This window comes from Camelus bactrianus, chromosome 15 (genome assembly GCF_048773025.1).
Source record: "Camelus bactrianus isolate YW-2024 breed Bactrian camel chromosome 15, ASM4877302v1, whole genome shotgun sequence".
Lineage (NCBI taxonomy): Eukaryota > Metazoa > Chordata > Mammalia > Artiodactyla > Camelidae > Camelus > Camelus bactrianus.
In genome coordinates, this window is record NC_133553.1 from 52,138,718 (window position 1) to 52,162,816 (window position 24,099).

At 37.4% G+C, this 24,099-nt stretch overlaps 1 protein-coding gene across 8 annotated transcripts in view; it reads left to right on the forward strand.

The window, feature by feature from the left end:
* Positions 1 to 24,099, forward strand: part of ACYP2 (acylphosphatase 2) — a 218,367-nt gene that overhangs the window by 31,356 nt on the left and 162,912 nt on the right. The window contains exon 1 of one of the 8 annotated variants that reach the window (XR_012498966.1): positions 8,239 to 8,873. The exons of the other annotated variants lie outside the window; for them this stretch is intronic. The gene's annotated coding sequence lies outside the window, so the exon portion shown is untranslated. Of the gene's footprint in view, positions 1 to 8,238; positions 8,874 to 24,099 lie in introns of those variants that run through there. 8 annotated transcript variants of the gene reach the window in all.

A 24,099-nucleotide genomic window follows, 5' to 3' on the forward strand; every position in this document is an offset into this window, starting at 1 on the left:
AAAATTAGTTAGCTCACCTTTATTGCCAAATCTGCCTTCTTTTAAAATCAATCCTAAATAAAAATGTCTTACTGATTCCAGAACAAGTGGACAAATAAGTTGAGCATTATCTCCAGTTATGGAATACAAAAGAAATTGTTTGATGGGACTTTTTATTTTATAGCTGAGTTGTACTGGTGTTAAACATATAACCCTAAATTTAGTTGGACCATCTGAGCAACTTTTAATAAACAGTTCACAGTTTAATAAACAGTTCACAGTTCACAGAGTGTTCTGTGAAGATAGTCACATTTTAAGTGCTCAGACTATATAAATACTTTGGCTAGCCTTTGGCCAGTGAGAAAAGTAAAAAATAAAAAACTGACTCCTAGAGAAGTTCATCTCATCCTAACAGTACTATTACTGAGGTTACTTTTCCCCACAACGTTCTATTCTAAAAAATCTGAAACTGTATAGAAAATGTACAAGAATAACAAGACTCATATACTCTTTCTCTTGATTCACCAATTTTGAACATTTTGTCAGATTTGCTTATTTCTCTCCTTTCCTCCCTTCCTCCCTTTTTTCTTTCGCTGAATCATTTAAGAATAAGATGCAGACATCATTTTACCTCTAAATGTTTTCGCATGCATAACTTAAGAATATAACCCTGTAGTTATTTCAAAAAGTTTTCATGAATTTCTAAGTGATTATGCTTTTTTGTTGTTGTTATTTTTGTGGTTGATGATATAATTTTACATTTTATGTATGTATGTGTGAACATGTATTTTGTTATTTGAGTAAATACCTAGGAGTGGAATTGCTGAATCTTGTGGAAAGTGTATGTTTAACTTGATAGGAAATTGCCACACTGTTTTTAGAATAACTATCATCAGTCCTGTAATCAGTGTTTGAGAATTTCAGTTGCTCTGTATCCATACAAACACTTGATTTTGCTAGTCTTTTGCATTTTAACCATTCTAATGTGTCTGTAGTGGTATTGTATTATGACTTAATTTGCATTTGCCTTATGACTAACAATGTTGGATTTTTTTCATGGGCTTATTGCATTTATACACCATTTTTTGGAGTGTAGCGTCTATTTAAATATTTTGCCCATTAAAAAAATAAACGTTTTATTTTAGAACAATTTTAGATTTACAGAAAATTTTCAAAGATTGTATGGAGAGTTTCCATATATTCTGTACCCAATTTCCAGTATTATTAATATCTTATGTTAACATGGTACCACTAGTTACAATTAATGAATCAATATTTATCCATTATTATTAATGAATGTACATACTTTATTCATATTTTCTTAGGTTTTACCTAATGTCTTTTTTCTGTTTCAGAATCATATCTAGGATATCAGATTACATTTAGGCATCATGTCTCTTTAGACTCTTCTTTGCTGTGACAGTTTCCTTGCTTTTGATGACCTTAATAGTTTTGAAGAATACTCATTAGATATTTTGTAGAATGCCCCTCTATTGAGATCTGTCTGATATTTGTCTTTTGATTGTACTAGGATTATGGTTTTGGGGAGGAAAACTGCAGAGAGAAAGCATTAGTTCATCCCATTGTATCAAGGGTACATCTATCAATATGACTCATCACTGCTGATGTTCACCTTAACAGGTAAAGTTTGTCAGGGTTCTTTTTTCAAGATGTCTAAAAAGTAATAGCTGACCATAATACTCCCAACCTCATTATTTCTTTCTCAGAAGTGTCCAGTGGGAATAGAAGACAGTTCAGCTAAGTTAGTCTGATGCTCTCCGATTTCGTTTTCCTCTGTATCAACCATTCTGTGCTGTAACGGTGACTGCAGCACAGTCTGTCCTCTTAAGAAACTTTTTGTTCAGGTAGTGGCCGGAGAAGTAAAGGGATCATTACAATGCAATGTGACTGCCATGTGCTATAACAGAGGAAATATTGGGATGCTGTGGAAGAGGGGGTTGATGAAAATTATTTGTTATATAAAATTTTGCCTAACAGGTTGAGAACCACTCTTACAGACCATGCTGAAAGCAATGAAGAGTCCCTGAAAGGGTTTAAGTAGGGAAATGACATGATCAGATGTATATTTTGGAAAGATCATTTTGGCTATAATGTGTAGAACAGATTGGAAGGAGCCATCCTGGGAGATGGTTATTGTGGCACTCCAGGTGAGAGACGATGGTGGCCTGAAACAAGGTATTGATCATGGAGACAGAAAGAACTTGATGATTCTTCCCCCTGGATGCTTTAAAGAGTTGGCTTTACTTTTGCTGTTATATCTGCTTTCAGGACCAAAAGAATGTTTGAAATTTCAGGTACTTTGAAAAAGAATGGGGAAATACTTTGCAACAGAGACATTCCCCAGATTTTTTGAATCATATCAATAGTGTAATAATTTAGAGTCAGACTCTGGTTAAGAGGTCTGAATCCTCACTCTGACATTGCATAGCCCTAGCCTTGGGCAAATTGGTTAATTTCTCTAGGCCTCAGTTTCTTCATCAGCAATGAGGATATTAATTATACCTGTCATGTTGTAATTCCATGAGCATCAGTATTCACTCCACCTACTTATTAGACCAGCCATGACTCTAGCTAAAAAGAAGTTCAGAGGCAAATTGGATAGTTATCTTTCAAGTAGTGGTGTTGGACTTAATCTCCACCATCTACATGATCACATTTTGCTCAATATTGGGACAAATTTCAGACAGTTCTAAGATTGGAATGGCTGGCCATGATTCGCAGCCATGGAAGAGAGTAAAACTTATCTGTTGGTACCACGCTTTAACCCAATGGCAGATGTTTCCCCTTTAGAATTTGTTACCCTTTGGGGCCATGGAGAAGTATCTTCCACGGACTTGTGAAGGAGGGAACAGAAGTGCCTTCTGAGAGTAAACTGTAGGATCATGGTAGGAAAACATATAATTACCTGAAAGACTTGGGCCAGCTAAAATGTCAATAACCTAACTAAAGATATTTTAATGTATCTAAAGATATTGGTCAAAAACGGATTTAATAAGTGTTCAATTCCTAGATAAAGAAACACATAGGCAAAACTGGTAGTACCTATCCAAGCTCAGATTAGGAAAGGAAGTGTTGGCTTGTATGTTTCTGGTTTTGATTGGAGATGGATGCAGGAATTACAGCTAATGGATTATTGAGGACTTTGTTTTTGTAAGATAATCTCAACTGAGATTGATGCTATGGTATGTATTATAAGTAGCCATTATTCCTTTTTTTTTTTTCCCTTGGGAATAGGATCCTTTATTTTCCAGTGGGCACAAAGTCATCCAGAGTAAGGACTATACTTAAAGCTTCCTTTGAAACTAGGTGTGGCTCTATAACCAATTGTTTTTCTGTGGGATGCAAGCTGACATGGTGTGTGCAACTTTCAGTAAGTTTGCTTACTGAAAGGGCATACTTCCCTTTACTGTGTCCTCCTTCCTGCTGGTTAGAATATGTGTGTGACGACTGGAGATTAAGCAGCGATCTTGAACCATCAAGCAGAAACCACATGTTGAGTATGACAAAGCAACAAGGTAGAGGGATCCTGGGTCCCTGGTAACTGTGGATCTGCTGTATCATTCTTAGACTGTTTAATTTGGACTTTATTTTTGTGAGAGATCATAACTTGTTCAAGCACACCTTGTTTAAGCTACTTATATTTGGAGAGTTCTGCCACTCACAGCTGAATCTAATCTTAACTAATGCAGATGCCTCAAAGTCAGTATTAGTTTCCTTTTGCTGAATGAATTAACACAACCTAATGGCTTAAAATAATACAAGTTTATTCTACCATAATTCTGGAGGTCAGGAGTCTAAAATGAGTCTAACTAAACTAAAATTAGAGTGTCAGCGTGTTACATTCCTTCTAGAGTCTTCAAGGGGAAATCCATTTCCTTGTCTTTTTAAGCTTCTTGAAGCTGCCTGCATTTTTTGGCTCCGAGCCCCCTCTTGGCATCACTCCAATCTCTTCTTTCCATAGTCACATCCCCTCCTACTGCCTTTGACCTTCATTTCTCTCTCTTATAAGGATGCTTGTGATTATATTGGGTCTACCTTGATAATCAAAGATAATCCTCCCATCTCAAGATCCTTCATTTAATCACACTTGCAAAGTTCTTTTGCCATGTAAGGTAACATATTCAGAGGTTTTGAGTATTAGGATATAGACATCTTTGGGGTCTTTATTTTATCTGCCACAGGAGCTTTTAGTCTAGTTCCATATGTTTGATTATCTATCTTTATTCTTATTACTGAGCAACATTCTGATTATGGCTTGACTTCCCACTTAGGCTATCTCTAGGGAGAAGACATACAGATCATACAGAAACTGAGGTTTCTGTCCACATGAAGAGGTTTCTCATGGCAAATTAGTAAAGTACCTTCCGAGTATGAATTACCTGTCTTTGCCTTGACTTCAAGGAGAAAATGCACTAACTATGCTAATGAGAGCATTCTGGTCCATGTGGGAGTTTAATTTCTCACTGCAAATGAATAAACTGGCATTTGGATGTCTACCTCTGTCTCTTGTGCATGAGTCAGTCTCTCTGGGTCTGTACCCGGGACACTGCAGGAGTGAGTTTTGGGGCCAGATCCTGAAAACTGGACACATCTAATTGTGGTGCTTCGATGAATCCTGCCCAGCTCCTGCTGCCTTCCCTGGATGACCCCTTGACCACTTCCCTCTAAGGGCTCGCTCCACTGATTTCTAGATCATTCACTTAAAAGGACATAGTCAAAGGTATGTGAAGTAATGTTGTCCCTATGTAATATTTTTTAATATAGAAAAAAGGTCTCTTAGGAAGTATTTTAATGGATATTAGAGTTGTTTTATTTTTTAAAACTGCCATTAGCTAATATTTCTGACAATGTAACGAAAGATAAAACATACTTTTAGTTAACTAACAAAATAAATGAATGAAGCATATGGAAAAACTGAAATTCATTACACAAATGAATTCTAATTTTAAAGGGAATGGTTATCAATGATAGCATCAGCAGATAAAATACTGTAAATACTAGTTAACTATAAGAAACTTGAAGATTCTTTCAAGAATATTAAGGTGACTTAGAACTAGCAGATTCTTTTCACCCAATGCATCAAACAGATTGGGATGAACTTTCCCCAAGGGTGCAGCAATCTACAAAACTTCCTCTCCTACACAGTAAAATGACTCTAATTTAATATTCAGTGTTGCCAACACCTTCACTTACATAATAAGGAAATTAAAGGATAAAGCTGGAAAAACAAGCTGGGTTTATTGAGACAACTCCAGATCATCACTTCCTGGAAGGTGGGAGGATGGATTTATTCTTACCTCTGAGCCTCCTGATTTAAACATTTATTCTGTGTCCTTGGCCTGGAATTCCCTTCTTGTTGGTCTAGTAAACATTCCTTCATTCTCCAAGATTCACATTAAATATCACCTTTTCTGTGAAGGCTTCCTTGACCCTAAGGGGAAATTGACCCTTCCCATCTTCTGTGCTACCACTGTATACTCTGTACTTTTTACAGGTAAGTTTTCCTCTCCACTATCTGTGAACTTCTTGAGAGCAGGAATATATATATATAAAATTTAGTTTACTTAATATAGCACTTACTATAGTATTATACTAGGCACTCTTCCAAGCACTACAAAAATATTCAGTCATTTAATCCCCATAACAGTCCCATGAGGTATTTATCTATCTGTCTGTCTATCTATGTATCTATCTATCATCTATCATTACATATAAATGATTTATTATAAGGAATTGAATCATGTGATTGTGGAGGCTGAGAAAGGGGCTGAGAAGCCCTAAGATCTGCAGTTGGCAAGCCAGGGACCCAGCAAGGCAGTGTAGTTCCAGTCCAGATCTGAAGGCCCCAGAACCAGGAGAGCTTATGATATGAGTTCCAGTCTGAAGGCAGGAGATAATGGATGCCCTAGCTCTGCAGTTCAACAGCAAAGTTTCCCCTTACTCAGGCTTTTTGTTCTATTCAGGTCTTCAATTGATAGGATGAGGTCCACCCAGGACAATCTGATTTACTGTCTACATATGCAAATGTTCATCTCATCCAGAAACACTCTCACAGACATACCCAGAATAATGTCTGGGCATGCCAGTCAGGCTGACACATAAAATGAACATTGCATATGGGTAAACAGAGAAGGACTCACTGAGAAGGTGACATCTGAGGAAAGGAGGTGGGTGAGTGAGTCATGTCTGGGGAAAGAACATCCCAGAAACAGTGAGTACAAAGGTCTTGAGGTGTCTGGAAGGTTTAAGGAATAGCAAAGGGTGGGGAGAGTCCTACTAGGATGGAATGAGCAAGGGGGAAGGAAGCAAGGGGTGAAGATGGAAAAGGAAAGGGCCAGGAGCAGAGCATGTAGGCTTTAAAGGAATTTTAGGAGCTTTTACTAAAAATATCATTGGAGGGTTTTTGAACAGAGGGGTGGCTCTCTGACTTATGTTTTATCAGTATCACTCTGGCTTGTGTCTTGAGAAGAGTCTGAATGCTGTCAAAGATGAAAGATCAATTTAGGTGAGAGACAGCAGTGGAAGTGGTGAGAAGTGGTTAGATTCTGGACTGGTGCTGAAGGTTAAGCTGATAGGTCAGATATGGGGAATGAGAGAAAGAAAGGCATCAGAGATGACTTCAAGGTTTTGGCCTGAGCAACTGGGGAAAAGTAGAAGAGGTACAGGGTTTGGCAGTAGGGAGGTAGCAAGACGAAGACGGGGGTTCAGTTCTGGACTTGTTAAATGAAGAGGTCTATTAGTCATACAAGTGGAGATATTAAGGCAGCAGCCAGATATGTGAGTCTGGATTTCAGGGGGAGAAATGAAGGCTGGACACAGCATGTATTAGATGGTATTTAAAGCCTGAGACTAGGTGAGATCACCAAATAAGTGAGTGAAGAAAATAAAGAGAAGACAGCCAAGGACTGAATTTTGTAATACTCCAAATTTTGGAGATCAGAGAGTTGAAGAGAACCCAACAAAGAAGACTGAGGAGGAGCCAAAGATGTAGGAGGAAGACCAGACAAGTCTACTTCTATAAGCCAAGTGGAAAAGTGGTTCAAGGAGGAGGGAATGATCATATTCTGTTAATTGATCAAGTAAGATAAAGACTTGAGACTTGGCCATTGTATAAGCAACAGGGAGGTTGAGGTGACCTTGATAAGGGCAATTTAATTGGAGTGGATTGGAGAAATACCTGATTGTAGTAGGTTTAAGAGAGAATGGGAAGGGAGATATTGGAGATGGTGACTACAGAGAACTTTTAGAAAATATAAAATGGAGGTAGTAGCTGGAGGAAGAAGTGGGGTCAAGAGAGTGTTTTTCAAAGATGGGAAAAATAATGTCCATAGATTGATGGACATTACTTAAAAGGGGAGAATTGAGAGCAGAACTGTTGGAGTGATGTCCTTGAGTAGGTGAGAGTAACTGGCCTCTTCTAGGGGCACAAAGTGTTCATCTACAGCCATAGGAAAGAAGCCCACCACTGTTGCAGGTGGTGGGTGTTTGTGGGACCTCTCTTCTGAGTCATTCTATTTCCTCGGTGAAATAGGAAGCAAAGCCATCAACAGAGAATGAAAATGAGTGGTGAGTAGGTATTTGGGGTTTGAGGACAGAGTGAAGGTATATAATATCACTTGGGAGAGTGGGATAATAGAAGGACGTGGGAAATATAGTGTGATTGCTGGTGGCATTAAGGGCCTGTTCGAGGTATATGATCAGAAATTTAAAGTGGGATTTCTCTTTGTGGTTTGGTTCCTCACCAGTCACATTTAGCTGCACAGGTATAAGCATGGACTACAAGGAACGTTGCCTTTAACAAGGGTCATTGTTTAAACAAGTCAGTATCTCAAAGTGTCAGAGGGAGCTAAGAGTACATGCAATGTATTATAAGTGAAATTTAGCTGGGAAAGGAAACAAATGAATGTATGTGTGAATGAAGAAATGGTTTCTTCAGTTGGAACACATTTTTTTCTCTCCCATCCATTGATTCAAACCCACCTTCTTGTTAATGGCCCACTTAAGAACTATATCACCCAGACATCATGTTTGTGGTTAAACATGCTCTTGGATGAGCATGATTTAAGAGGGGCAACTGTTATATCATAGGTCATGGCATACAGGGATTTTGCTGTTTAAGTTTTCCCTTATGTTGTTTAGAATTTTTCTTCCATTCAAATATGAGCTTATTCTGGCAGCAAAGTACTGACCTCTGGTAAATGTTAGAGGGTGACTCACAGAAGTTTCCACAAACATTCATTTTTTTTCCCCCCTTTTTATTTTTGGCCAGATCTCTTTCTAAGTGTCTGGTGAATGATATTTAGATTGATCCTAATTAGGGGCGTGTGTCAAGGGGCATGAAGGTGGGGGGACTCTTACTCCCTTTGGGTCTCGATTTGCCTTCAATTTTGTATTCAGCCAGCAGAAAGAGAGACAACATTTCCTTGGCCAAGGTAAAAAAAAAAAAAAAAAAGTTTACAGTGCAGAGTCTCCATTAATCCAAGGTAAAGGTCAGAGAGGACCAAGAAACAAGGTACAAGGCCAACCAGCGTACCGCATTGACACACCCATTGATTCCACCTCCCTAAATTTTAAATATGGCAAAAAATAAATGTTCTTGCTGCCTCACTCTACATAATCATCAGTCTATACATAGCATGGCCACTCCCTAACCAAAGCCTTGTCACTCTTCGTGGTCAGGGACCTTGGTGTGTGTGAGTACTATTTTAAGACTAGTGGCCTAAAAATAGTTGTGTGCAAATAGAAAATGCATGCTTGTTGAGTTCAGGCTTGTTAAGCCCTGGAACACTTACCCTGGGAGTATGGCAAGTATATCTTGTTCTGTTACCTGGAAATCCTAACCAAAGGAGAAGCCAAAGGAATCTAATACACAGGTACTCCTACTTAGGCCAGTGGTTCTCAGCAGGCACAGTACCACCTTTTAGGATGTGTTTTGGGAACTGTGGGTGCATTTTTGGTTATCACAGTGATTGAAGTCGTGCTAAGTGGTATTTGGTGGCTGAGGGCCAGGACTGACAGATGTTTGGAACAATTCCATAGAACATAGAAGTTGTCCTGCCCAACTATCAAATGTCCTTTAGGGCACTGATGTGAGTGAAATACCTATTTATAATTATTTGTACATAGTCCCCAACTCTAATTTTATTTCTCCTTTATATCACACTTGGAGCATTATGTTAATTTTAAAAGATGTTTTGGTTTGTTTTTTCTATGTGTTGGTGGGTTATATCATAATCTATTAATTTCCTTGCAGGACAACGAAGGAGATATTTTGTTGTACAGAGGGGATGGTGGATCTGATACAATTGAGAACTACTGTTTGAGATATTTGCTTATGCCTTATTCTTCCCATGCCAAATTTATAAATGATCAACAATTTCATTCAGCTTTATGTATGAGGTAGGGAGGCATTGATCTCAAGAGTCCACATTTAAGTCCTAAATTATGAAGAGTTTCAGGTGGACACTGCCTGTGATTCCTCCCTTCTTACCCCACATTAGGCAGAAATTAAAGATAGGAATAGTCAAAATTTCTTTAGAAAAGGAAGTCACAGTAAAAAAGGTATGTGAGGGTGAGAGAATCTGGAGCCAGGCATCAGATTAGGTGGAAATCCCCACCAGGGGCAGAGATGGTATCTTCTCTGTCTTTTAGTCTTCCACCTCCAAACTCTCCTCCACCACAGATATCCACACATAACTGGTTCCTTTCCCTACAAATGTAACCTGCATGCCCCAATTACTCTATAAACACTGCAAACAGACTTCCTTTGTTCTCAAGATATGTGTTGGACAGTAGAAGGTTTACCCTAAAACATGCCGCCCACCAAGCTCCAGACATTCCATCTGAATGAAGGTGCCAAGTGAAAGGTTTGGAAGGATCTTCAAAAGGAGATCCAGAGAGGCAAAGGGCTCATTATTCAGGACCCTACAATTACAACGATCTGAGGCCTTATCCCATCATTAGGAGAAAGCTGCTGCAAATAATCACAGCAGGAAGAAGCAAATATTATATGCGTGAAATTGCAGTGGAAATGGCAGAGTTATTTATTTTTTAAAAGAGGGGAAAAGACTAATTAAAAGGGAGGTGTTAGGGACCAAAGAGAAGGTTGATATTCAAAACTCATAAAATTAGGGGATACTTTCTGTTCTTGAGCATAATGTGAAATCTAGTGAAAGAACTGACTGAGACATAAGTGTTGTTTGTCTCCAGACCAGACATATGTCCTTCAGGAATCCAGGCAGGACCTCTTATGGTGGAGTTGTGGCTTGGACAAAATATTTGCTGAACTCGGTTGAGGCATGGGGATGAAGGACACAACGGAGGGCAGTGGTATGGTAAGAGCAGTGCCAGCTCATGGCTGTGTAGCCTGTGTGCCCACACAGGGCCTTGTGCTTAGAAGGGCCCTGTGATTGGGTTAATGCCTTGGCACCACCATCCTGAAAGTAATAATTTTTGAATAGGGGCCCCCACATTTTCATTTTGCACTGGGCTCTTCAAATTATATAGCCAGTCCTGATCAAAAGAGTGAACATCTGAGTCAGAGAGATCTGGGTTCAAATCCAGGCTCTACCACTGGCTAAGAGTATGCTCTTGGGCAACCTATTAACCTCTCTTCATCTGTAAAATAGGAGCCATAACAGTACCTATCTCATGGGGCTGTTCTGATGACTAAAAGAAACAACTCAGCAGTATTTAGTAAATATTATTAATGCTATTAATGTCAAAAGTTTAGATGACATGGTAAAGGCACCAAGGCACCAGCCATTGCTGGAATAGTATTGTTTTCTAAACTCATTTTTGCTAACACATTTCTGCTCTGGATGCGTATATTGATGTCACCATCCTTGTGGCAAGATAGGCCAAGATAATTTTCTTAATTGCAGGCTTCACTGACACATTTTGTGCCAGAACCAAAGGAGAGTAGGTGTTATTTCAAATCTGTGAATCATCACATACACTCATGCATCGCATATTTCTTATAGATTTAAAGGAGTTGAACTCTAACCAAGATAATGGAGACATTATTTTAGAATGTAGAAATATGCCCATATAAAGGCAACTTGCTTCTGAGAATACTTCTTTCTCTGCGTGGGCCTGCCAAGTCATTTTATTTGCCATACAGTTATTTAATGCAATATTCCCAAACAAAGAAGGTGCAAATCAAAAAGATCGCCAGACCCGTTTTGCTAGGACTACATACTAATTATCACTTGTCATGAATAAATTGATTGCATTGTATTAGAATATGGTTTGGACTAAGTGCAGAATGAAATGTGGAAATAAGGCTGAGTGGAAGCATTTTCTTCCATTCTGAGTGAATACCCCCTATTAATTCCTTGCTTATTATTATAATTAAAAGTAGTCTCTGACAGTCCTTTTTAAACTATTTGTGAAGTTGAGAACAAATTTTTAAAATGTGAAATAGATTTCTTAAAAAAGGTTTTAATATATTAAATATATCCATGTCCACTCTACTTAGTGGAAATACCTCAGCTTAGTGGAAATATCATTGCTGCCATACTGTGATAAGGAACTCTCCCCCAGAGAGTTGAGTCATAGTTCTAGAAGAAAACTCTTCGATTGTTAGGAAGACAGAATTGCCCCTGTGATGTGGGAAGTGAGTTCTTTCTTTCCAAACAAGGCTAGAACCACAGTTAAATGTGAAGGCAAAATTGGTCTCCACCTCTCTCTAAACATTTTAACTTTGGGCTTCCCTCCATCACTAAAGATAATCTGATAAATACAGTGCTGTCGATTTAGGGATGACTCCCTAGTTTTATATCTTGCTTTAAAATTTTTTTATTGTGATAAAACCTACACAACATAAAATTTACCATTGCATCCATTTTTAAGTGTACAGTTCAGTGGTATACTAATATATATCTTGCTTTTTTTTTGGGGGGGGGAGGCCTTCAGTGGCCAAATCTCTGTAGTTAAGTAGTGTAGACGCTGACAAGGAAGTGACAGACTTGCTTATGACATTTTCAGGGAGTGCACCTTTGTAGTTTAATGGAGAGCACCCCGTACCAGGCAAGGGTGGGTGCACCTCAGGACGCAGCAAGAAGTGAGGGGGACCAGGACAGAGGTTTTCTGAGATTCAACATGTGTCAATCTCTGTCCTGAGATAGGTTAGAAATAATGGCACTTACTAGTGCCATCCCCATTCCTCTGTGAATCCTCACAAGAAACTGTCAGATTGCCTCTCCTTCTCAGACACTTACCTTAATCAACTGTTTCTTTCTCTTCCCCGTAGTTATCCTTTCTCTCTACTGGCTTTCTATCCGCATGCAAACTGGCTGTGTCTCCCATTTTGGTAAAACATAGCAATCAAACAAAACCCTCTCTTGTCAGAATCTTCCCTTATTAGCTCCACATTCTCCTTTTTTTGTTTGTTTGTTAATTTTAATGTAGTTTCAAATTTTTTCTTTCAAAGCTCTAAAAGCCAACATGGACATGGTTTAAAGTGTCAAATTATTTTCCAAGGCCTTTAACAGCAAACAACAGCTTCTGCCCCTCTACTGCTTCTTACTCTCCAGGAGCAACCACTTTCCACTTTTAATGATATATTTAAAAAAAAAAAATTCATCTCCACGTCTCAGAATAGCATGCTTGTCCAGATTTTTCCATCTTTGGCCATTGGGAGCTCTTTCAGATTGTCCCTTTTGTTATCGGGGCACTTGATTACTTTCTGGCAGCATACTTTTCTCCAAGCCCATCTTATATCTTCTCTGCCTGCACCCTAGACTCAGCCATTTCCCCAAGGAGCCTTTGTTCTGCCTCTTGGAGAATGGCTTTTAGAAACCAAGATCTGGGTACAGGTGTGCCCAGTGCTGTTGAGGGGACAGAGCTGGGAAATACATGCATGTATTCCCGTGTATACACACGTATCTAAAGTTATCTCTCTACTATCTATCCAAGTCATTTAAATTAAACATAAGTTTATGCTGATGTCCCCAAATCTAACTTAGTATCACAGGGTTCATTCTAGCTTCTCCTCTGTTTATTTGTAACTTTTTCCTCTGACTGTGAGAAACTTGGATCTTATTATCTGTCATTTATCATTTGCTCAACCCTAGTATAGATGTAAAGTACTTTCAGAATTTTTTTTTCTTGAAGTAGAGTCAGTTTATAATGTTGTGTCAATTTTTGGTATACAGCATAATGTTTCAGTCATACATATTCATACATATACTCATTTTCATAATCTTTTTCATCATAGGTTACTACAAGATATTGAATATAGTTCTCTGTGCTATACAGTATAATAAACTTGTTTACTTTCAGAATTCTTAACCTGTATCCCTATAAGAAACTAACTTACTTATTAGAGTACGGTGTTTATATACAGTTCTTTTTATCTTTAGCTTTACAGTATGTAGTCAAGATTTCATTTTTCAAAGTAATTTTAGGTCAGCTCCTTCCCATCCCTTTCAAAAAGTTTATGACATTTTTTTTTAATCTCAGCCCATCTTTTTTTTAACTGAAGTATAGTCAGTTTACAATGTTGTGTTAATTTCTGTACAGCACAGTGATTCATTTATACATATATATACCTTTTCTTTTTTAAAATTCTTTTTTAATTGAAGTATAATCAGTTACAATGTGTCCATTTCTGGTGTACAGCATAATGTCCCAGTTATATATATATATATATATATATATATATATATATATATATATATATATATATATATATATATATATATATGAATATATATATATATATGAATATATATATATATGAATATATATATATACACATATATTCATTTTCATTAAAGGTTATTATAAGATATTAAATATAGTTCCCTGTGCTATAAGAAGAAATTTGTTTTTAATCTTTTTTATATATAGTGGTTAACATTTGCAAATCTCAAACTCCCAAATTTATCCCTTCCCACCCGCTTTCCCCAGTAACCATAAGATTGTTTACTATGTCTCTGAGTCTGTTTCTTTTATAGATGAGTTCATTAGTGTCCTCTTTTTTCATTTTCTTTTTAGATTCCACATATGAGTGATATCATATGGTATTTTTCTTTCTCTTTCTGGCTTACTTCACTTAGAATGACGATCTCCAGGTCCATCCATGTTGCTGCAAAATGTCATGCATTTGTAATACAGTTAGATTTATTTCTCACAGTTTATATTCCATTCTGCAAACCTCTAACATCCTAGTTAATTTTTAAAATTCACATACATTAAAATCCACTCTTTGTAATGTACAGAGTTCCATGGGTTTTGAAAAATGCATAGTCATATATATACCATCCCAGTGCCATACAGAACAATCTCATCACTTTAAAAATTGTCTAATCTCCAATCCAATTTTTAAATAATTTTTGATTGCTCTTAATAAATTGCTTTAAAGAGCTATGCAATACTGTGTCTTCCACCAGAGCTCCACTGGCTCACAATTATGAGCTATCCTCAAAAGGGGCTGCGGAGAGATTACTGATACATCCAACTGTAAATGGCTAGAGGAGCAGGTTAGATGATCAATTATTGGGGAGCTGATGGAAGCAGGTGCCACACGGGACAGGTTAAATTCTAGGGGACAGCAGAGAGGGCAATTTACTGGGGAGGTTTGATTGAATGGAGGGCTTCAGCCAGAGGGAGAATGTGTTCATTATTAATTTGTTGCTTCTCAACCCCCTTCATTGACTAGTCTGCTTAAACAGGTCTGGGCCCTGTAAATATTTTTCCTTTGGCAGCTGGCACAATGTTTGGTCAGTAGAGGGTGCTGGAGGGAGCCACTAAAGGAGAAAGAGGGGTTTTCCTTCTTAGTTTTGATGGCTTGGTACTGAGGAGCATGCTTTCTTTCTCATTGCCCAGCTCAGTGCTAAGGTCCTGTAGTGTGTAGCTTTTCCTGTGTGCTTTCTTCAGTTCTTGTGATAAACCACAGCAGTGTGGCTGGGAGCCTCAGACAGCACAGCTTTCACCCCCGGCCAGGTTGCTGCTCTGTATGGGCATACTGGGACTCCCACTGGGCTGCCTGTCTAGTGAGCTAGATGCTCAGCCTTCGTCCTATTCTGTGGGTCAGAGCTGCTCTGTCCCAAGCTATTCGCAGAGGTGTGCTAGGTTCCTGTAGAGGGGCCTCTCCAGGTCCTGGTCTCAATGGCAGCCCAGCTCCCTCTGTGCACCCACCCTTTAGGTTCATCTCACCTGTGCCCCACAGAATTGTTTCATGTGGCATTATTCATTCCAGCCTCACACCTGCAGTGGCCCTCTGATTCACCTGCCCCCTGTTTTCCTCTGCACACACAGCCTGCCCACTGGCTCTGGTTGGCCTGTGCCCAGAAGGTTGGTTGTGCCTTCCTGGCAACTCTGGGCCATCTCTCGCCTAGGCAACTTCTCTGCCATCAAGTGGGCTGTGACCATACCTTCTTCTTCTTCTTCTTCTTCTTCTTCTTCTTCTTCTTTTTTAAGATTTTATTAGATTAAAAAGTTTTTTTCTTTTAATGGAGGTACTGAACATTGAACCCAGTACCTCATGCATGCTAAGCACATGCTCTACCACTGAGCTATACCCCCCCATTAGATTTTATGTACACTACTGTGACCATACCTTCTTCAATGAACTTTAACGTTTGACCTCCTCCAACTTTTTCTTTTTTTGTTCTTCCCCTCAGTTCTTCAGCACCCATTGAGCTCTCGTTCCTTCTTTATAGTTACTCTCCTATCATTGCTCAATAATTCTTTATAGTAAGCTTCCCTGTTTAAATTACTCTGTTGTTTCTGCTCTTGATTTGACTGTGACTAATTAAAGTCCGTTCTCACTGGGAAAAGGACAGGTGTTCTTGGTCTTTTATTAAATCTCATTTCAAGAAAGAGAAGAACGCAATTTCCTGTCAGGAAACTTGATGAGGATGCTGTCCCAGGCTCTCTAGGTCGGGGAGCAAATCCATATAGAAACGCTAACCAATAACTCAGACCCCAGACCTTAGATCCTGGCTTGTAGCTAAAGGCAGAGTTCTAAGAAAGGGAGTTCCCTGTAAGATGAAGGGGCAGGTACTGAGTACTCATTGTAACCTGGGGCCCGTAAATGTTCAAAACGTTTGTTAGGCTTCTGCCTAGAGTGAAATAAGATGAATTATTCTGGGCAGTACTACTTACACCGAGATGTAAAATTCAGCTTCTTTTCATTGAGCTTGGCACTTAAAAATGGCATAATAGCCAGATAGTTTCTAGATTGGGCATGAATTAATACAAAAAAAATCTTCCTTTGCTTCTTTCTGATTCCTGCCAACAATGCATTTCTAAGTTTCTCTTTTAAAGAAAATTTCCTGGGTCTGAAAAGGAGGTTTGAAGTTCTTAAGAGATTCTGCTGACAAATTGATCTTACTTTAAATTTCTTGAATGTTCTGTTTCTCTTATGCTGCAGATAATGGTTGATTTTAGTTTCTGGATTTTACTTGGCTGTGGTTTGAATAGTCTTAACAGTACTGTTTGTTAATCATGCTCTAATTAAAAAGTGAAGCTGAAGTCCTCCAATGTTTCTTAAAGATTTCCTCAGTTAACCCTACCACATCTATAAATCTCTGAGGATTATATCTATAGCAGTCATATGATAATCATAAACCAAGGTGTATAAGCAAGGTGAGATGATTGCTCAAATAACAAGGAACAAATAACTCATCTGAATCCGAGAGACTTTTATTTAAAGGATTTGACATCTGTCCCATTGCTTTTCCGTATTTGTCCTCAAAGTAATCTATGGTAGGAATTATTTTAGAGATAAGAAAATAAATAAATTAGGGCAATTTGTCCAAGAAATTGTTAGTGTTAGCACTCAGACTAGAAGCTATATTTTCATCCTCTGACTGGTATGTATTCTTTACTTAAATATTTATTAACTTCATCTTTTTTTCTCAGTATAAGAAGAAGCTGGCTATGCAATAACTAGTTTTTCTTAAAGAAGATAATTTCTTTTTTCTAAATCAAAAATAATAAAAATTAAGTATTATTTGTAGTAATTCCATTATAATAATTATGGTAATAAACCAATAATTTACATTTGCATAATATTCTATTGTTTTTGAAGCATTCTGACATCTTTGCTAGCTAGCTAGAAAAAGCACTATTCTATTTCACAATTGAAGGATAGAGGCTCCGAGAGGTTAATTGAATTTCCCGAAGATATACTGTTAGTATGTGATGGAGGTTGAATATGAACTCACCAAAACCTGTTCTCCCAACCACTCTCTCCTCCATACATTACATGGTGGCCAAAGCATACTAGGCACATCTGTTCAACTAATTATATGCACCCAGAAGTCTAATCTGGCAGACAAAACAAAGCTTCTAAGAATTAGGCATGAGTCTAATTCTGAAGTCAAATAGAGAAAAAGTGGGCACAAACTAAACTTAAATATGTACTCCATAGCATGTATTGTGAGAAGCGCATAGGCCGATAGTGCAGATACAGTACCTCATACATATCATGTAGCTAATATTATTTCTCTCATTTTATAAACATAGAAACTGAAGCTCAGGAAAGTTAAGTAAATTATCTAAATCTAGATCCCTCTGATTCCAAAATATGTGCTCTTTCCGGATTAATGTAACAGACTTCCAGAGAGAGATCCATTTGGAAAGGTTGTTCAGGGAACAAGGAAAAAGAGCCGGCCTTCTTCTATCAGCTTGATCACAGAAAGAAGCCCTGCTTTGAAAAGGATAAGTGTATTATTAGAGAGGGGAACCAGTGTATTGTTAGAGAGTTTCACTGGTAGAACTAGTCATCCGTCAATCTGAGAGGCAGCAGAGATATCACCACTCATGGCCTGATGATGTGGGTGATGCTTCTGACTCCTTTACTCACGGTCAAGGATACCATTCAAATAAAATCATACATTGTTTCCACAGGTTTGTCAGCATCAATAGACCAATTTAGGTTTGATCACATCCATTAGTAAGGGCTCATGTTCATTGAGGTTAACAGAAGCATAACTGTCTGTACTTACATTTCTATTTCTCTTTTTTTAAAAAAAATGCTGAGAATATGTAGTTAAGTTCTAGATGATTAAATAAACATTCAATGAACTCTCATTTTATTCTTTCACTGAATAATGTCTCCCTCTGTGTTTATAATGATGTATATTTTCAATGACACATTTTGGATTTTCTGAGACCATTCTGATTTCAAGTTATTCATTATTTTCTCCCTAAAGCATTTCTGCTTATCTGGGTCTAGATTTTTTATTCAAAAATTAGTAAGTATATTGCATGTTGTGCCTGAAGGCATTTTAGTTGCCATCTGCAACCTATTCTTTAACAGTTTTCTACTATATTGATTGATTCCTGCATTAAGAATACAAGGGAACAGTGTTTGACAAATAATTACCAAAACCTTCTTTACACTGAAAAATTAATTCCATTTGCAAATTCATTGGAAATTATAGCCATTATCCAAATAATTTAGGTAAAAATGCTTTCTAGTGTATCCCCCTCTCCCCTAAGTAATGGGTTGATAGGGAAGGCATATGAATTTTGACTTGAACCATAAACTATATTGTCTAGATTAACTGATTTCATGAGATAACTAAGCAACCTGCCCCTAGGGGTTTCCTGGTGATGAAATTTTTCTTACTGTTCTCACCTTTGTTTTCCTGCTATACATCGCATATATTATTTTCCAGCTATAAATCCATACAGTACCAGAGTTTGTTTTTTGCCAAATCACAATTATGAGTGAAGAACCATGGTTGGAAAATATTTTATTTGCTTCTCAATCATTTTCTTAAAATCAGCAATTTGCTAAAGTGATCCTTCAACATAAATACTAAATTTTAATGAATATGTCCCCATTATAGTTCCTCAGAAGGTTTTAGTGTGTAAAATTATCCTCAGTATGTCAGAATTTATCAGATAGAAACATTCTAAGGAAAAAATGCCCATGTAAAGGAATGAATATTTTTTTAAAAAAGAAAAAAAAAGGAATATTGAGTCTATGTTTGAATAATTCAGTTATTAGTTGTATTCTGTCACATAGTCATAGACAAACTTTATTTGGTCAATCAGAAAAGTGTATTTTATTATGCTAAAAGTGCATTTAAGACCTAGATTGTTAATAGGTTCTGAATTTATAAACTTCTTTACTGTAGTATATATGTATATATATTTGTTGTTAGCAAAAATATACACAATAACTCTTGTTTATAGAATACTGAATGGCAATTTATAAGATGAAACGTAGGAATTACTCACATAAATTAGGAGTTAGAGCAGAGAAGATCCTGAATGATGTAATAGAGTCATGATCTTAGAGGGGATTAAGGGAGAACCAGGCTAAGGAGAACAGAGCAAGGGAGGCTTTCATTTGGTTATCAAATGCCATACAGAGATGGTACGAAAAATGAATGAACATTTGGAAAACAAATGTTTTTAAATCAAATTTCATGCTTTGGAATATTCACTAATCACACACAGGAAATAGAAAAGAATGTTTTTTTCCCTTGTGAGTAATTCAGTATTTGAAATATTTCAAATGCAATCTTTGAAAATTCAAATATTGGTCTCTGAGGGGGACAGAGGATATGAACCCCAATGAGTTTTTTTTTTTAATTCAGCAAATGTTGGTTCTCTGAAGAGAATTTGAACTGAGTGTTGGCATTAATGCATGATGCAAGGCAAAACATGAATTATCTCTGGATTTATTCTCATTGGTTCTTTTTTGGGGGGCAGTATAATTTTTTAATAGTCAAAGTTATACATTAATAGATATTGGGGGGGGGACCCATGAAGTTCATGTGACTTTTCTGTACTGTTAAACTTCATTGTAAAAACATGAGAAAAAAGTTATACAGAATATTAAATAATGCTAAAAAGCTTATATTAAAAAAAAAAAAAAAAAGGCAGTGCTTTCTCTTTCCACCAAGCTGAGGCTTTTAGGCCTTTGGCAGTTTTTCCTGATATAATATGCCTATAGCTATACTGCTATTTCTTGGCTTATAATTTTAGATTTTGTCTATTGATTCCACACACACACACACATATACATTTCTTCCCCTATCCTCTTAATATAATCCTAGTCTAATTTCTAGTTAATTCGATATTTAGTATTTACATTATTTTGTGTTGGTCATTGGTAAGTCAGTTAAATGTACTTTCACTACTTTTCCTTCACTGTACAACAGTTTGTTTTCTTTGGAGTTGAAAATTTCCTAGTTTTTCAGCTTATCAGTTTTCTGTTAATCTAACCAAATGTTTAATTTGATTTTCAGATGCTTACCAATACTACATTTAACATTTCAGATAGTCTGTTGATTATCTCTGTCCTCCCGCTCCTGTCTGGACTGGTTGCTACCTAAATTTTCATCCCAGGACTGAAGTCCCTCTCCCCGTTTATGTGTGACAGTCCCTGTTTCCCAGCTTCTATGTTTTCTCCTTTTTGGTTAGGTCCCTCATTTCACTGGAACCTGTCCTTCAGTAGTTTCCTGAGAAAGAGTACTTGAGTGTCTTTACACGTTTACCCTCATAGTTGGTTGTTACTTAGGGTAGGAATAGAACCCGAGGGTGAATATAGCTTCCCTTCAGAGCTGGAGAGACTTTGCTTCATTGATTTCTGAACTCCATTGCTATCAAGAATTTTGATGCCTAATTACTGATCCTTTTTATGTAATTATCTCCTCCTCCAATCCCCAAGAAGTTTTAAGTTTATTCTTAGTATCCTTAAATTTTGTTCTGTGACTTGTAGGTTAAGTCTTTTTTGATTCATGGGGGTGGTCACTTAGTGGGCTTTTTATATCTGAGACTGCATGTCTAAATGGCATGTTTTTCAGCTCTGGGATATTTTCTTGATTGCTTTCCTTTTTTTTTTCTTTTCTGTTTTCACTTTCTGGAAGTCCTATCAGTCAGATGTTGGACATTCTGTAGTGATTATTTAAGCATCTTATTTTTCCCCTCTCATTGTCCTTCTTTTTTATCTTCTGATTTTACTTTTTAGAAGATTTCCTTACTTGTATCTTCTAATCCTTTAATAGATTAAATTTTGGATATAATAATTTAGATTAAATAATGGGTTTTATTTGTTTTATAGCCATGTTTTTAATTTCCATAAACTTATTCTTGTTCTGATAGTTTCTTTATTAAAACAATCATCCTCCTCTTGTTTCATAAATACAATACCTTCTTTTCTCTCTCTGATGATATCAATTATAGTTTTAAATAAGGTTTTGTTTTGTTCCTTGTTTTATCTTTGTTTCCTCTGGGATTTGTTGTTGATGTTGAAGGTTTTCCCCATGTCTGGTAGTCACTAGTTATCCACTTATATTTTTAATAGTCTAACAGTTTTTTCCGGAGATGAGTAGAGTATACTAATTTATTTGTTTAAATATCTTTTATATTTACAAGACAGAATTTTATCAAATTGTCTATACAACCACATTTAATAATGAGATACAAAATGCTTCTTTTATGTGTAGGAAGTGCTCATGCTTTGAAGTCCTCAGCCTTTCTTAATGTCTGTGTGGTAAACTGGCTGCCTCCTTTTTGGTACCCACCTCTTTGGATACTTAGGTTTTAGCTTCTTTTGCTCAGCGGTGTTTCTTACTATTCTTCTTTAAAAAATTTGTTTTGGTTTTTGTCTGCCAGTATTCATTTCCTATTTGCCTTTAAGGCTTATACCATTTTTTGATGGGATTTCAGGGGAAAAAAAGAGACAAACACATCTAGTTAATCTGCCATATTTAACTGGAATTTCTTTATAAATTTTTTATTTTGGCAATCTGGCTCATGGATATGAAGAAGTCTTTTATGTCTCTGAAATATGAAATTAATAAATATCTGTTGTTCTTGACTGGCCAGTATTATTTTCCTCCTTCCTCTGGTAAGAGCAATTGCCTCGTTACTTTGAGTGAACTGCCCCTTTCCCAATCCGAGTGGTTCTGGTCGGGCTGCCAATCATAGACCTCAGTCTTCTGACCACAGGAGTGGGCATGTGATCTAATCTGGAAACTTGGTTTTGCTCCCTTGAGAATAAGACTCCTGAACAGAGGTAAATGGAGACAAAGGGTGGTCATGGTGTTAAGTTTCCTTATTGGCGACCCCTAGAGGAATGTCTCCGATAGTACCAGCCTGGGATCTTTTGGGGGCATAATAGAAACCAATTCTGATTAGCCTCAGCAGGAAAGGGATTTAATGAGAGCATATTGAGTAGTCTGTGAAGTTTGAGAAGGTTTTAGAATCTGATTTAAAGCCTGCTCAGAAAATAATCAGTTCCCAAATGTATTAGTTTCCTACTGCTGCTGTAACAAATTCCCATAAGCATTATGGTTTAAAACAATGCACATTTATTTTCTGATAGTTCTGGATGTCAGAAGTATAAAATCAAGACCTGTTCCTTCTGGAGGCTTCAGGAAAGAATCTGTTTTCTTGCCTTTTTTCAGCTTCTAGAGGCTGCCCCTTCCTTGTATCCCTCCAGCCTCCTGCTTTTGTTGACACATATTCTCTCTCTCTCATCTCCTGTCTGCCTCTTATTAGGACTCTTGTGATTACATTAGGCCCACCCAGATAATCCTGGATAATCTCCCCATTTTAAGAGCCTTAAACTAATCACATCTTCAAAATTCCTTATACTATGTAAAGTAACATATTTATAGGTTCCATCTTTGGGGAGCCGTTATTCAGCCCACCACACCAAGGAAGTCTAAACACAGCTGGATTACAGCACCACACAGTCATAAATCCCCACTGCTGCCAACATTGAATGTACAGTGCTGTTAACTGAAACCCCAGAGCTGTCCTGATTTCTCTTCTTCCCAAGTGAAGCTCTGTTATTAGTTTATCATCCAATGTCCATTCTCCTTTCTTCTTTAGTAATGATAGAATTTTCATCTGGTCACACAACCACCCAGAATGAACACTTTCCCAGCCTTCCTGCAGCTAGGCATGGACATATGACTAAGAGAACAATGAGTTGTAAGTGGAATTGTCTTCTGGCAGTTTCTGAGAACCTTTCCTAGAAGATAGTTGGGATTTGCCTGGTTCTTCATCCCTTCTTGCATTCTGCTGCTATCTTGGGCCATGAAGGTCATGCCCCTAAGGATAGCAGAGAGTGAACAGAATAAGCAGGGGTTCCAGGGGACTCCATGGAGCAGAGCTGCTATGCCAACTCTGGATTTCTTACCTCCAGGCTGTTTATTTGAGAGAGAATTAAAATTCTGTCTGTTTAAACCACTGTTATTTTGGGTTTTCTGTCATGTTTAGTGGAACTTAATCCTACATGATACACAGGCTTTCTTGCCCAGCTCTCCCTTTTATTGGGTGAGCTGTTCAAGTATCCTTCTCATTAACTTTTTTTTTTCTCAAGTTAGAGTGGTTTTGTTTCTGGACCAGCTGGAGAGAACTGTATCAGCCAGAGGTGGATTTAGAATGTCACGTACTGATAGCATCGCAGTAAGACTGTCGTAGTGAGACAACTGATTACTGAATCCTCCAGACCAGCAATTCTCAACAGAGAAGATACTATACACCCTTGGGGCATTTTGGAAACTTGTAGACCCATTTTGGCTTGTTAAAATGATGAGAGGATACACTGGCATTTCTTGGGCTGGGGCCAGAGATGTTTTGCAATGTACAATACAAACCCATATAACAAAAAATTGTTCTATAAGTTGAATGAGACTTTCAAATGTTCTGTAGGACTTTCATGTAGGGGTAAAACTTATATACAGTCATCTGTGCCTAGAACCCAACTCCATTTTACATAAAACTCTTAGTGGTTTTTAAGTATTTTTAAGATCACTGACTTTTCCAAGAATGTAACTACTTTGTAAGCCAAGAGAAGATTATACATTGTTTGCCAGGGAGCTTTACCAAGAGGCATTCACTATTTTGAAAATACACGTCCCTGACAATGCGATTCATGGTGTTTGAGTCTCTGGTACAACATGATAGGCATTTGTGACTGTTGCATTTGCAGCGACTCTACCTGTAGGTGTAAGCCTCTAAGAGCCTGAGAATTTAAATTCTGGGATATATATTATGCTAAGTGTATTTTATTTATCCTTTGTTTTATAGTTGGATGATTACATTGGTTTAAAAAAATGTCTTGTATAAATAATATTACCTATGAATTCCATTTCAGGATTGCAGAGGAGGCAT